At 37.7% G+C, this 13247-nt stretch overlaps 1 protein-coding gene across 1 annotated transcript in view; it reads right to left on the bottom strand.

Annotated features, from left to right (window-relative positions):
• Positions 1 to 13247, bottom strand: part of MYO10 (myosin X) — a 552927-nt gene that overhangs the window by 436941 nt on the left and 102739 nt on the right. The window lies entirely within an intron of this gene.

The following is a 13247-nucleotide window of genomic DNA, read 5'->3' on the forward strand; positions in this document are numbered from 1 at the left end:
TTACCCTAACATATTCAAGAAACAGCAGTCCCAAAACATAAATCCTACAAGTAATATTCAAGGAGAACACAAGAAATTCAGTGACTGGAGAAGAGCTGTAAGAATACTTTTACCAGTGTGTCTAAATTGTAATTCAAGCTAATTAGCCAGGTACTTTCATCGTGTCCTTCTAGGCACCTCTCCAGAGTATAAGGCAGGGCTGCATAAAGGCAGCCACTCAGCTCCTGGGAATAGCATGGCTGTGCCAATGTTGCTTTAGGCTTTGCAGTTAGCTTGTATTTTGGCACTGTGTTTGCTGTGCAGTAAAGAGGTAACTCCAGTCTTCAATCTCTGCATACTCTGGGCCTCGCACAGCCATTGGAACAATCATGCTCAGGCTTGTATCCTGGTCATTGCTAGCCAGTCCCCAACCTTTTGATCAGGATAAGAAGGAGCTCATCCACAGCTTGCTATCTTATGTGGTGCATATAGCAACTGTCACGCTTTTCACCCCAAGTGAGACAAGGTACAGGCAGGCTTTCTGTTCACATCACGATGAGGTAATGTGAAGTAGAGTTACCTTTTTCTTGCCTCTTACAGTTTTATCGTTGCACTCTTGCTACTTAGACTCTTTTTCTCTTCTCTTTCTGCTTCTTTCTTGGAGGGAGAGAAAATATTTCTAGTAGTGTTTTATTCTGGAGAAGAAACAAAGCAGATATGAAAACTTTCTAGAGATTAGATCCAGTTTTCTGACCTGGTTTAGAAAAGTTTGTGTGGGGAAGATTTTTAGGAGTGTCTCATCAATCTAAGTGTGAGAATGAAGACAAGTAAAAATCTTCTGGGGTTTCAATCTGACCCCAGAAAATAAAGGAGTCTCACACTATTCCTTTTTTTTTGTTTTTACCTTTGGCTTTATGTAATTTTGTCATTTTTTCCCTTTTTCAGATCCACATAAACAATATGTATAAAGTATATGTAAAATCTTGGAGTTACATATTGTATTTAAAGCAATGAAAATCTAGGTCTTTGCCTAAAAGCTTTTGGCAGGTACATGAGGCTCATGTAAGCTGAAGCTGTCAGTAAAAGCCTGCTTGCCAAAGCTAGAGCTTACTTGCCAAAAACTGTTGCGTGAACAATGCTGGTATTGGATAGAAAGGGAAGATCCATTTAAAACTTTGTTCCTCTGGCTGCTAGCCTTTTTTATATTCAAAAGTTGCTTCTGGGATGCTGAGGCCTCTGGCTGGGTGCTGAAATCCAATAGGTACTCTAGGATGCTTTAGTCTTATTGATTTCAGTAGATGATAGAAAGAAATTTCTGTGAAGAGAGCGCCTGTGTTGGCAGGCACATATGGAAGTGAACAAGCTCTGAATGCCTGGCTCCTGCCAACTCTAGTTTGAAAAGCACGTCAGGCCTTGCTGAGAAGTACTTTATCACTATGCCAAAAGGCATGACGCTGCATTAACTCTCATCCAGGTGTCTTGCCGGCTGACAAGCATGCATGTCTTTGTACACTCCTGCAGAAGTAGCTTAAGAGACATATTTAAGGTCTATTCCTTCATATATGTGTGAAAATCCTTTTGTCTGAATTTGCTCTTTCCCTGTATACCACCATGATGTTGTACCCTAGTGAAATTCCAGGTCTTTGTGAGTTTTGTCTTTCAGTCATCATGATGTGAGGAGGGACCTACTCAGTACTACAGATGTTGAGACACAAGAGAGACTAATGATTTCTTTCTTCTTCATTGTAAATTCAGGATGCTCTTGGGGCTTGGACATCAGATTCTTCCAAATTCTAGACTTCTTAAAGTTCTAGTTGCTCTATAACATGATGAATATACTGTTTTCTTTATAAACTTAATGTTTCACTGTGTTTTTCCAATACCAACATTGGACACATGCAAGCATCTCATTTGAGATTAAAAATCATTTATAATTGTTCCCACTTCTCACTTGTTGTTACTTCCAAGTATCTTACCTGTTTCATCCAATTATGGCTCTAATTGTTATCATTAGTGCTTTGTTGCAGCTGCAGTTTAATCTGTATTTCACTGCTTTGCAGTTTATTAACAGTCATCTATCATATCTTCTGAAACATACAGGATGTGGTTTTTGGCTGTGTTACTAAGCAATTTTTTGCAGCTTTAGAGAAACTGCTAATTTTAGAGGACAGGAGATATTTTTCTTTAGATAACAAATAAATTAAGAAATATATAGACAAAGTTGTACCATCTTATTAAATTATATATACTAATATCAAGCATTTATAAAAGTGACACCTGCTGAAGGGTCTTATGCAATTTAGAGAGCATCAGAATTCTATGTAAAGTCAGGAACTTAAGGTTTTTGCTCAGCAGGCTCCAAGTATCTTCCTAAGCTCTTTGAATCATTCTTTTGGTATGCCTTTTTCTGTCCTCTGACTAGAAGCAGGAACATGGGTGAAACTGAAGACAGAAGACAGCTGATTTTACTTTTTGAAGTCAGAAGTATAAATTTACAATCATCGTATATTTGCAAATATATATTTACAGTATATCTAGATGCAATTTATTTCAAGAAAGAAATGCTATGCACTGGATAACCCATCTAGAATAAGAAAAGGCAGCAGGCCTGAATTTTCATCCTTAGTTTCATTTGTGCTTTAGTCTCTTTGTATTTTGGGCACAGGAGGACATACATAATATTCAGAATATTTTGAGGAACAAAATGAAATATTGCTGTAGAAATAGTCTGAGTCATGAAACTTGAATACAAAGTGGGGTCTGAATGTGAGGTATGGTCAGAATCAAAGTAACAGATCAAATATTAAAGCTTCCGTTTTTCCTCTATTCAGATTTATATTTGTTTGCTTAAATTTTTACAATCCTTCTTTTCTCCCAGCATTGCTTTCTACCTCTATTTAAGTCTCAATTTCTTCTTTTTCCAGGAGAATTATTAGATCACTTATGGTTGCTTGGATAAAATAAACTCTCTGCTACTTTGAAATTTCTTAGAACTCCAGGCTTTGCTCCCCATGAGAAAATGAAGCCAACTTGCTGCCTGTAAAAAGCATGTAGGAAGGGAGCCAACACCCATTCAGGATTCTTGAGAAAAATAAAGGAACTCCCATTGTTTTTAAGTTACAAATATTTGAAGTGTGGATATTTTTCTAAACTGAAACCTAAGATCTCTTGAAGCTGGCTCATCCCCTTCTGATTCTCCTATTCTGCTTCTCAAACGCACATTCTGTCTTGCAAGGATAGATAGCTTATCTGCAAAGCCAGGTGCTTCCATAGAAGAATGGCTGCTATGTAATAAAATTATCTTCTCCTATATTCCTTATGTCACATTGACCTATAAAACATAAATGGCAAATGGCCATATAGCAGATTGTGCTGGATATTTGCAGACCTGCCAAGATCACTGCAGTTGAATTTTCATTCATCATCAGTGCATGTGGTCTAATAATTTTAATTTGCTTCTTTTAAGTGAAGCATTCTTCTGAGCCAACTTACTAAACCAGGCATAAACTTTTTTTTTTCTCTTCACAAGTGTATTTACAGATTCACATAAAATGTGCTGTTCAAATGTGGATTTGTGCTAGGCAGAACAAACCAGTGCCTGAATGTATAGGTTCATGGTGGACTACTCCTTAAGGAAATTTTGTATGACTGCCAGCTAGATTCCTACAACATTTACTGCAAGATCAGAATCTTGATATAGAAAATTGATATAGATTGCCATTGGAAATTTTATCACCAGAAGCAGTTCTATACCTAAAGTTGGTGTGAAAGCATGTATTTCCTATCCTACTTTTCAGCTGTCAGTGCTTTAAAAAGTTTAAATGATTGCCTTTGGACCTAACTAAAGGAAGATATTAAAAAAATATATATATTAGGAAAGGAAAAAAAAATATCTACTATTCAGTACTGTGATTATAGAAAATATAGGTTTCTTAAATCATTTTAATGTGCAAATATTTCAGAAAGGGTTAACATCCATAATACTCTAAGTAGTATACTGAAGATATTTGTAGTATATGTAGTTTTCAGCATATTTTTCAGCTTCATTTCTATTTTTGCATCATTTTTGGGGATTTGTTTACTCTAACTGTGGTAAGTCTTCAGTTATTTACTTAGAATATCTTCTCTGCCTAAAAATTAGCCTACAATTCTTCTTGAAGTGAAGAGGTTTTGTTTAGTCTTTTTTTTTTTCTTTTTTTTTTTTTTTCCATTTGCTTTCAAATTTGAGGTCTTGGCACTTTTAGTCTAACTTTATTTCATATATGCAACATGGCTTTCTACTCAGAATGAAATGATTATTTTTTTTTCTTTCCTAAACTGCTGGGGCCATTTCTGTTTAAATTACATTAAGGATGGAGAATCCAGTGGAGTGAGAAGGTTCAGATTACATTTCTTTTGTCTTGTGAAACTTAAGACCTTTTCAACTCGTGGTAACAAGGAATGTTAAATATTTTTCGTTTCAGGAAAAAAAACCAACACACACACTGGAAAATAAAATCACTTTTACCTCACACTTAGCCAGCTAGCTCCTGTGAAAGTCAATGGGTACATGTGGAGTACTACGTACTGACTTGGTTAATGTTTCTCTTTTCTCATACTTTCAGGTCTCAGGGCTGGAACTTCCAGTCCCTAATCAGCAAAATTACCGTTTTGCTTCCCTGCAACCCCCCAGTTTATCATGGGAAGGGAAAAAAAAGAAGAAGAAGAAGAAGAAGAAGAAGAATGGTTTTAAAGTACTATTGTGGTAGCTCCAGAGAAAAATCCAAACTCAGATTTCTGAGAATAGCCAAACACTGTGAGGATCAAGGAGCTACCTAGGCTCACTATGAAATTCTAGGAAAAGGGCAAGTAGTTCCCAGCAGTTCCAAAAAGAAAATTCAGTTTCAGGTGGAATTAAAGGTAGATGGACAAACATCTCCTAAGTAGAGATTGTGAGTCTGGAAGTAAAACTGGAAGTGAGGTTACCAACAGAGAAGTTCTGTCTTACAGCTAAGTCAGCTCAATTTCCCTGTCACAAAAAGCAGAGAGGAACAAGAAGAGGAAAGCTCGTATTTGGACTCTGGGCTTCAATAGACCAGTGCAGTACTAATGTACAGTTCTCAGAGGAGAGACTGAGAGATACTCAGCTCAGAAAAATATGATGGTTAGGAAACAAGAAAAGTGTGCAAGTCTCTGTTCTGCCTAGCTGGGATCAAGCATATAACATTCTTGGTGAATATCTTGGCTCTTTATGCAGGAGATCTGTACATGCTAGTCCCTGGCTGTCATTTTAGAAGGCTATATGTAATGAAGGTGTATTTGGAATATTTTCTGTAGTGGGATTGTCTAGCAAGCCACGGGGAGAAAAACCAAACCAACCAACCAAACAAAACCATGTCTATGAGAGTCCTGCTCAACAGCTTCAGAGTTTGTCTTGCACTAGGTCTTTGAGCTACCTGTTAAGTATGAAACTGAATCAATGTAAAGTGTTTTTATGCACATTGGCCAAAAGAAATAGAGGGTTGCTGAACAGTGCTTACATGACCGTTACCAATACTCAGCTTGTGAGTAGGTGCTTAAGTAGTATCTTATTGTTAGCATCTTTCTTAGATATTACTAAGACACAGAGAACTACCTGGAGAAACTACCTTCCTGCAAAGGAGAAGTGAAGGAAACCAGAAATTAAGAGCCTAGACACAGAATCAAAATGCAGAGCACCTTGGAGTTTTGAAACCGTTGCCACCAAAGATGAAAACAGTTTCTGGTAATATGATTTTTTTTTCCATCTCAGAAAGCAATTCCCTCAACTTGGACTTTCTGAAGGGACAAAAAATGGGACAAACTTCGAGTTCCCTATTTCCTTGCTCTATATGGAAGAGTAGATTAATGTCACTCATTTTACTCCTTGTTGAAACAAATTATCCTGATGTCAGTAGTCGTGTACTTAAAATAACCTACAAATCCATCATAAGAAAAGATTCCCAAAATCTCACCCTCCGAATGGAAAGTAATAAATTGAATCACATCCCAAACAGTAAACAGTGACTTCATCATGAGGTACATAGTGATTTAGATGGGTTTCACACCAGGAGATAGGAGCCATGTTAAAATGTAGTTTGAGACAACTTGTGCTAAACCAGTTATAACAGTCAAACAGGGTGAAAGGTACGAAGTTGAATTGCTTTAACATCATTCTGTGTCCTGTATGATGCAGAGATTATGGAAGCATATTGCTACAGTTATTGTCAACCTCAGAAAAGCCAGAGACTGAAACAAAAACTTTTGTTACTCTTTTACCCCAGAGACTGTCCCACAAGAATAAGGTTGAGGCATATTTGAACAATAAAGTCCAGATAGAACTGGCTGTCCTATGGCTGATTGAAGTTGTTTTTTTTTTTTTTCTTTTTTTCTTTTTTTCTGTTGGTCTGGTTTATTTCATTAGCAATAAATGTATTTGAAAGGAAAAAAATAAAAATAACTAAAGGTAACTGCAATGCTAGTTTGCTTCATGAATGAATGACCTCCAAAAATGGTTTAATTCCTGTCTTTGCATCCTGCTTGTTGATACTACATGGCACGAAACATAATTTTTAAAAGAGAAAAATTCTGTGCATTAAAAAAGTGAGCTGCATGCTCTCCCTAGCTATTAATCATAGAAATTTATTTCCCTCTCTCTTCCCTCTCTCTTCTCCCTAACTCACTGTCTCAAAGAGGGAGTTATGATTTAAACCTCTAGCTAGTATAATGCAATACATAGAGCACTCTACTTAAGGGCTTTTATCTATGAATGCATTCCTTGCATAATATTTCCCCTTAATAACTAATAGTCTTATGACCAGTCTGTACTTTCACATGACCGTAGCTGTTCATCATTAGACCTAGCATCAGACTTTTAAATTGCTTAATAAATGAAACGATAACAATAGTAATAGCCAAAGTGGAGGTTAGCGAGTACAGAGCTAATAAGGAAGGTGCTTTCTTTTTGCTATGTATTTCTCTTGCTGTTATGACAAAGAAGTATTTCAGCTCTCCTTTAGAAAATACAAGTGTTGGCATAATCAACAAGGGTGACTTTTATGCCTTTGAAGGACTCTGTTTCATTTGAGAGTGGAATTCAAATAATATTTGCAGTATGTGGTAATCCTGAAAACTCCTAAGTAGCATCTGAGAGGGAAAAACAGTTTTTTGAGTTTGAGGGATTTTAGGAATTAAAACGTTTTTTCTTTTCTTTTCTTTTTTTTTTTTTTTTCTTGCAGCTGAGGGAGCTTTCAAATATTGAACAAATGAAAACATTTTCAAATGCTTGAATCAAAATATCTCCAAAGTACTCCCAAAATCAAACTAAAAATGAAATGGTAGACCAAAATTGAAACTAGATATGAAATTTCATCATCTGTCTCAAATTATATTCTGGGATGGAAGCTATATCAAATGAAGAAAGCCCACAAAAAAAAAATAAAAAAAATCTAGAAGCATTTATTCAAAATCAACCTGTAAAAACAGCTATGTACTTACTGGTTTGTGACATTTACATAATTTTGCAGAATACTGACCCAAATGTTCATGCATATCTCTAAACCTAAAGGGTGTTTGATTCATATTCACAGCAGATCTATACAGTTTTTTTATTGCACATATCAGGTGATTTATTTATTTATTTTTAAATCAGATTATGGTGTCAGGGTGACCTTTCTCTGATAATATTTTGCAAAATGAGCTGGTGTTAGATCACAGTGCATCTCTGTATATTTTAGTCAGCTGGATTAAAGATTGAATCCTTGTTAGAACAGAGCAGATCTTCAGAAGTGATCAGGCTTCACTTCTGTGCCAAGTTTTTTCAAGGAGGATCTTAGCAACTACTTAGGCTCTGACATGAGCAGTTAGATCTTTACAAGGCTCATAATGTACAGGGAGATTTTCCATAATTTGACTCAAAATGTGACAGTGGGAATACCTGAAATCTTTAAAACTCTGGCCTTGTTTACAAAAGTTGAGCTATTTCTAAAATCTGGTCCCAGGTTTTGTTGCCCTGCTTTTGTGGAGGGTGAGCACATTGTAATTTGTTGAAGCTCAGGTTGCTGGCTTTGATAGATAATGGAAATAAGCTTGAATATGTTCTTTTTATTTGGGGCAAGATCTCTCTGAAGTCAGTGAGGACCGTCATGTAGAAGTGTGCTCACTACTGTAATTAATATTTACAGAACCCTTGGAAATCAGTGGATCAAAGTAGTTCAAAGCGTTATCATTTATGCTTAAGGTATGAACATGTTTGCACATCTTTCTAAACTGCTCAAGGTTATACTGCAGTCATGATGGGTTGGGGATGTAGACAAGAGAAAAATCCCTTTGGTATAACACACAGCATAGATTAATTTTGCCTCTGCATTGCAGCTTCACAGTTGCTTAAACAGTTATCACAGCAAAGGTGAAACTGCAATCCCTTGTCTAGTAAGCACACAATTTCTCTGAGGTTTGTTCTTAATGATCAGGTGGACACTTCAGAAAAGTGGGAGGAAAACCCCTCACTGTTGTCTGGGTAACCGCTGGAAGCACTGTCAAATTGCTGGGAAATACAGAGAGAGAACGCAGAAGTTCCCTCTTCAAGGGAAAGTGCTATTTATTCCATGGCAGACCAGAGCACAGTAACACTAACATGGAATACATGAAGACACAAAGATCTTACTGACCACATTTTTAAAATGTGGAATTGTATTCAGCTTGACTGCATTTCCAGCAAAATATTTCATTGGTTTCTGGCTAGATAGATATTATAAATCAGCCTTATGCTGGATGGGCTAATACAGGTACTGTGATTCCACTTAATGTAGCAACTTGTTATTGAACTGGAGATCATAATCTATATGCCAAAGCTCAACAAATATCTTGGGAAATTGCCTATTTATTTATTTATTTATTTTCCCCCCAAGTGTCTAATAAATTTTTGTTTTGACACGGAAGAAAATGTAAGCTAAATTATGGAAAAAGTTGCATGTAATAGTTAAGTTTTGACCTCTGCTTACCTCCATTCTTTTTCAGGTAAGTGGACACTGCTAAACCGAGTGGACAGAGGTGAAATATTTATTTAAATGCATGTGTTTTTTTAATAAGTATTCAATTTTATTTATTTTATTTTATTTTATTTTATTTTGTTTTGTTTTGTTTTGTTTTATTTTTTGGTGTAAAATAAAACACATCTAGATCTGTAAATTAATAAGCAGCAAACCAGGCACCCCAAGTGCTATCGTAAGTAAAATTTCTATCAGAATTTCTAATTTATTTCCCTCTGAAAGTCTCCCAGTCTCCCACATCTGTGCATACGGATCACAGAAAATGTAATGCTCCATCTCCACTTTGGCTTAGTATTTGCTTTTTTTTTTTTTTTTTTTTTTTTCTGGCAGCTGTTTCCTTCTTTGGTGCTGATTTCTGAGCATCATTTTGGTTAGAAGTCTTTTATGAGCAACTAACTGGTTGCCTGGGCAGACTTCTTCCAGGTGTCCTTGGGGGCAGGGTGAGATTTCTGATCTTAAAATCCAACTACTGATTATGTTTCACCTCGTGCTCCCTGTGTCAAATGCCCACAACACTGTTAAATGTCAGATGTCCCAGTGGGCTCCAGAAGCATGAGGCTGTCTTTCAGATACTTTGGCCTTGGTTTCCCTAGCAGACACATTAAGCTTAGTCACACAAGGCATTTAACTGGATCAGGTAGTTAGTGGGAAGAGTTGCAGAGCCAAATTCATGGCTTCCCATGCTCAGGAGAAGCAGGATCTCTTCCTTTTTTGAGAACATTTTGTTAGGAAGCACTTTTAGCCAGCCCTCATCTTCTTGGAGGTCTGTTCTGAAAAGTGAACCAACAGACCCTTGCTGTGCACAGAAGGCACTTTTAAAACCATTTGCCACCATTTACCCTTTCTTGACTGACAAGACACCCAGATGGGAAGGGCTCTGATTACTGTTGTACATGAAACCAGGGTCAAGGCTGGCTTTACTTGATCTAGTGGATGGATCTGTACATTTCAAAATCACTTCCCCAGCTGTCCACGTAAGAATATCACACGTTCCAAACCTAAATATTTAAAAAATCACCTTGTTGACAGCTTTTTCTACCCCCAAATCTGTAACTTACCCCCTTTGGCTGACTGAAAAAGTCTGATCCTTACCTTATGGTCAACACTTTCTAATTGCTAAACCAGAAAATGAAGGGAGTTGCTGTGGTCCCCAGGTAGACAAGGTGAGGCAAGGAGGCAGTCTCACTGCATGCAGTTTCACATCTATAAGCATTTGTACAGGTCCACTCACAGTCATAGATTAATAGACAGTATCTACACTATAGTAGAGATAACTGTATTTTATAGACCCTCACTCCATGATAAATCTCACTGAAATCAATTGGGAGCACTTAAAACACAGGGGACCATATAAAAGGCCTTAAAATGCACAAGACCTAATGCATCACTTTTCTGACTCTGTGCCAGTGCTGTGGTTCTTGGACTCCATTAGCATACCTGTGCAGTGAGGTCACTTTAATTGCCTACCTTTCACAGACTTAAAACTAATGAGGTCACTACTCAAATGACATACCTCCTAATTCTGGAGACCATCCAGTCAACTTTTTAATGTAGGCAAGCCAGCGTGGCTGGAGGCAACACAATGTGTGTTTTGTGGTTTTTTTTTTTTGTTGTTGTTGTTTTCTAAATAAAACAATGAATTTCTGTTTTAAGTTCAGGAAAAGTTATTTTGGAGGAAGAGACAGTCCTCACCCTGCATATGGTCCAGAAATCCATTTCATCCCAGCTGTCAGTCCTTGCCCCAATACTGCTATAGGTAGTTCTGGGTCCTTGGTCTGGGTCTTGGTCCTCGCTCCTGCTGTCCTGGCTCTTGGACTGGATTTTCTCAGTGGATTCTGGGCTACCCGGTAGGTAGCTTTGTCTCTAGCTCTGATTGCAGTTCTCTCCCCTGGATGGCCCTCAGATCTGTGTTCCAGCCCTATCTCCATGTCTGGTCTTTCAGAAAACTTGAGACTGTTGCTGAAAGCATTCCTCAAGCATCTTATTCCACAGTGTTTTATATTTTGGGTGTACCTGGAGGGACCACTATCAGAACTCACAGAAAGCATTGTTTTCACTGATGTGAAACACACTGATGATAAAGACACCATGAAGAAATGAAATATGCTCAGTTTGGAAATTTTGCTTTTTGTCAGGACAGCATGCATTAGAATGTGTATTATCTAATGTAGAGGAGCTATGTCACCAACTGAGTCATCCTATTGCTAAAATCATTTATATGAACAACACTCCATAAAATTAATCTGATATATGTTCTTACATTCTAAGTAAAGGACATATATAAAGAAGGAAAAAGATCTCTGTTTCTAAACTGTTGTTGCTAGGGGATTCGAGAACTTCTGTTGTATCAGCAATGCTGTGGTGTGTAGCACCACAATTATGTTAATACATTACATTAAGAACTCCTTTTCACATGCTGTCGAAAAAAAGCAGTATAGGTAAGCTTTGGTACTAGGCATGTAAGAGGTGCAAGGTCAGTAATCAAGCTGAACAGCAAGAAAGAAAAACAGTGATATGCTTTACTTCAGGTTATCATCATACAATTACAGACAGAATCGCTGTTAGATTATTCTTTAATATTAGAAGGAACGAAAAATAATAAAATCTCTACAGAGCAGAGAAAATACATCCTCTCCCTACCAACTCTATCACAGTATCACAGTATCACAGATTTCTAGGTTGGAAGAGACCTCAAGATCATCGAGTCCAACCTCCGACCTAACACTAAGTACTCCACTAAACCATATCGCTAAGCTCTACATCTAAACGTCTTTTAAAGACCTCCAGGGATGGTGACTCCACCACCTCCCTGGGCAGCCCGTTCCAATGCTTAATAACCCTTTCGGTAAAGAAGTACTTCCTAATATCCAACCTAAACCTCCCCTGGTGCAACTTTAGCCCATTCCCCCTCGTCCTGTCACCAGGCACGTAGGAGAACAGACCAACCCCCACCTCTTTACAGCCTCCTTTAAGGTAACTGTAGAGAGCGATAAGGTCGCCCCTGAGCCTCCTCTTCTCCAGGCTGAACAAGCCCAGCTCCCTCAGCCGCTCCTCGTAAGACTTGTTCTCCAGACCCCTCACCAGCTTGGTCGCCCTTCTCTGGACTCGCTCGAGCACGTCCATGTCCTTCCTGTAGCGAGGGGCCCAAAACTGAACACAGTACTCAAGGTGCGGCCTCACCAGAGCCGAGTACAGGGGCACAATCACTTCCCTAGACCTGCTGGCCACACTGCTTCTTATGCAGGCCAGGATGCTGTTGGCCTTCTTGGCCACCTGGGCACACTGCTGGCTCATATTCAGCCGACTATCAACCAATACTCCCAGGTCCCTCTCGGCCAGGCAGCTTTCTAGCCACTCATCTCCCAGCCTGTAGCTCTGCTTGGGGTTGTTGTGCCCCAGCTCTCTAATTTATAAATCCAGAAAGTGCCTAATAAAGGAACTAATTCTTTTACAGATTTTTGATACCTACCTCCATAATGCATTACTTTTTTTTTTTTTTTTTTTTTTTTTAATGGAGTTGCTTGTAGAAAGAGTACCAAGTAAATTAGTAAAAAATAGATTTTTTTTTCAGCCACCTGCCAAGGTAAGCATAGTCTGTGAAGCTTAATTTGAGAGTACATGAGTTTTGACAAATACAAGTTACGCTTTCTTATTCTTCTCTGGAATTTTACCAATTTAATTTATCTAAGGTTTTGAAATGAGAGGGAGGAAAAAACAGCAAACCTTACAGCTAGCAGGATGTTAAGATTTTTCAGTTCTATTTTTATTTTTTAATTGAATTTTAATTGATTGGTGAAAGTGCAATAGCAATAGAAGTCCACTCAGTAAAGCAAGTACAGGACCACATCAGCAAGGAAAAAACATCAAAGTATGGTTTTTTGCCAGTGTGTGTGTCTGCAGTGACAATTGGCAGACTAAGCATGTAATTCATTCTCTGGTTTCTTTATCAAGGCTGTCAACAGTGATGATAATTAGGACTAATTGTAGTAGTGAGTTTAATTATCAGGATGACTATGCATTATGAAGGGGGTGATGTGCTTAATGACCTTTGGTTGCTAGTGACCCAATGTTTTGTATTACTCACAGATCTAGTTTTTATTTATCTACATTTACAAGCATGAAGAGCCCATTTAAGTCATATTATAAGTCATTTAATCTTTCATTGGTATAATGCCAAAGATTTCAGCAAATGATTTTCTCTCTCATGTATAATATTTGGGT

The sequence above is a fragment of the Anser brachyrhynchus genome (genome assembly GCF_964034855.1).
Source record: "Anser brachyrhynchus genome assembly, chromosome: 2".
NCBI lineage: Eukaryota > Metazoa > Chordata > Aves > Anseriformes > Anatidae > Anser > Anser brachyrhynchus.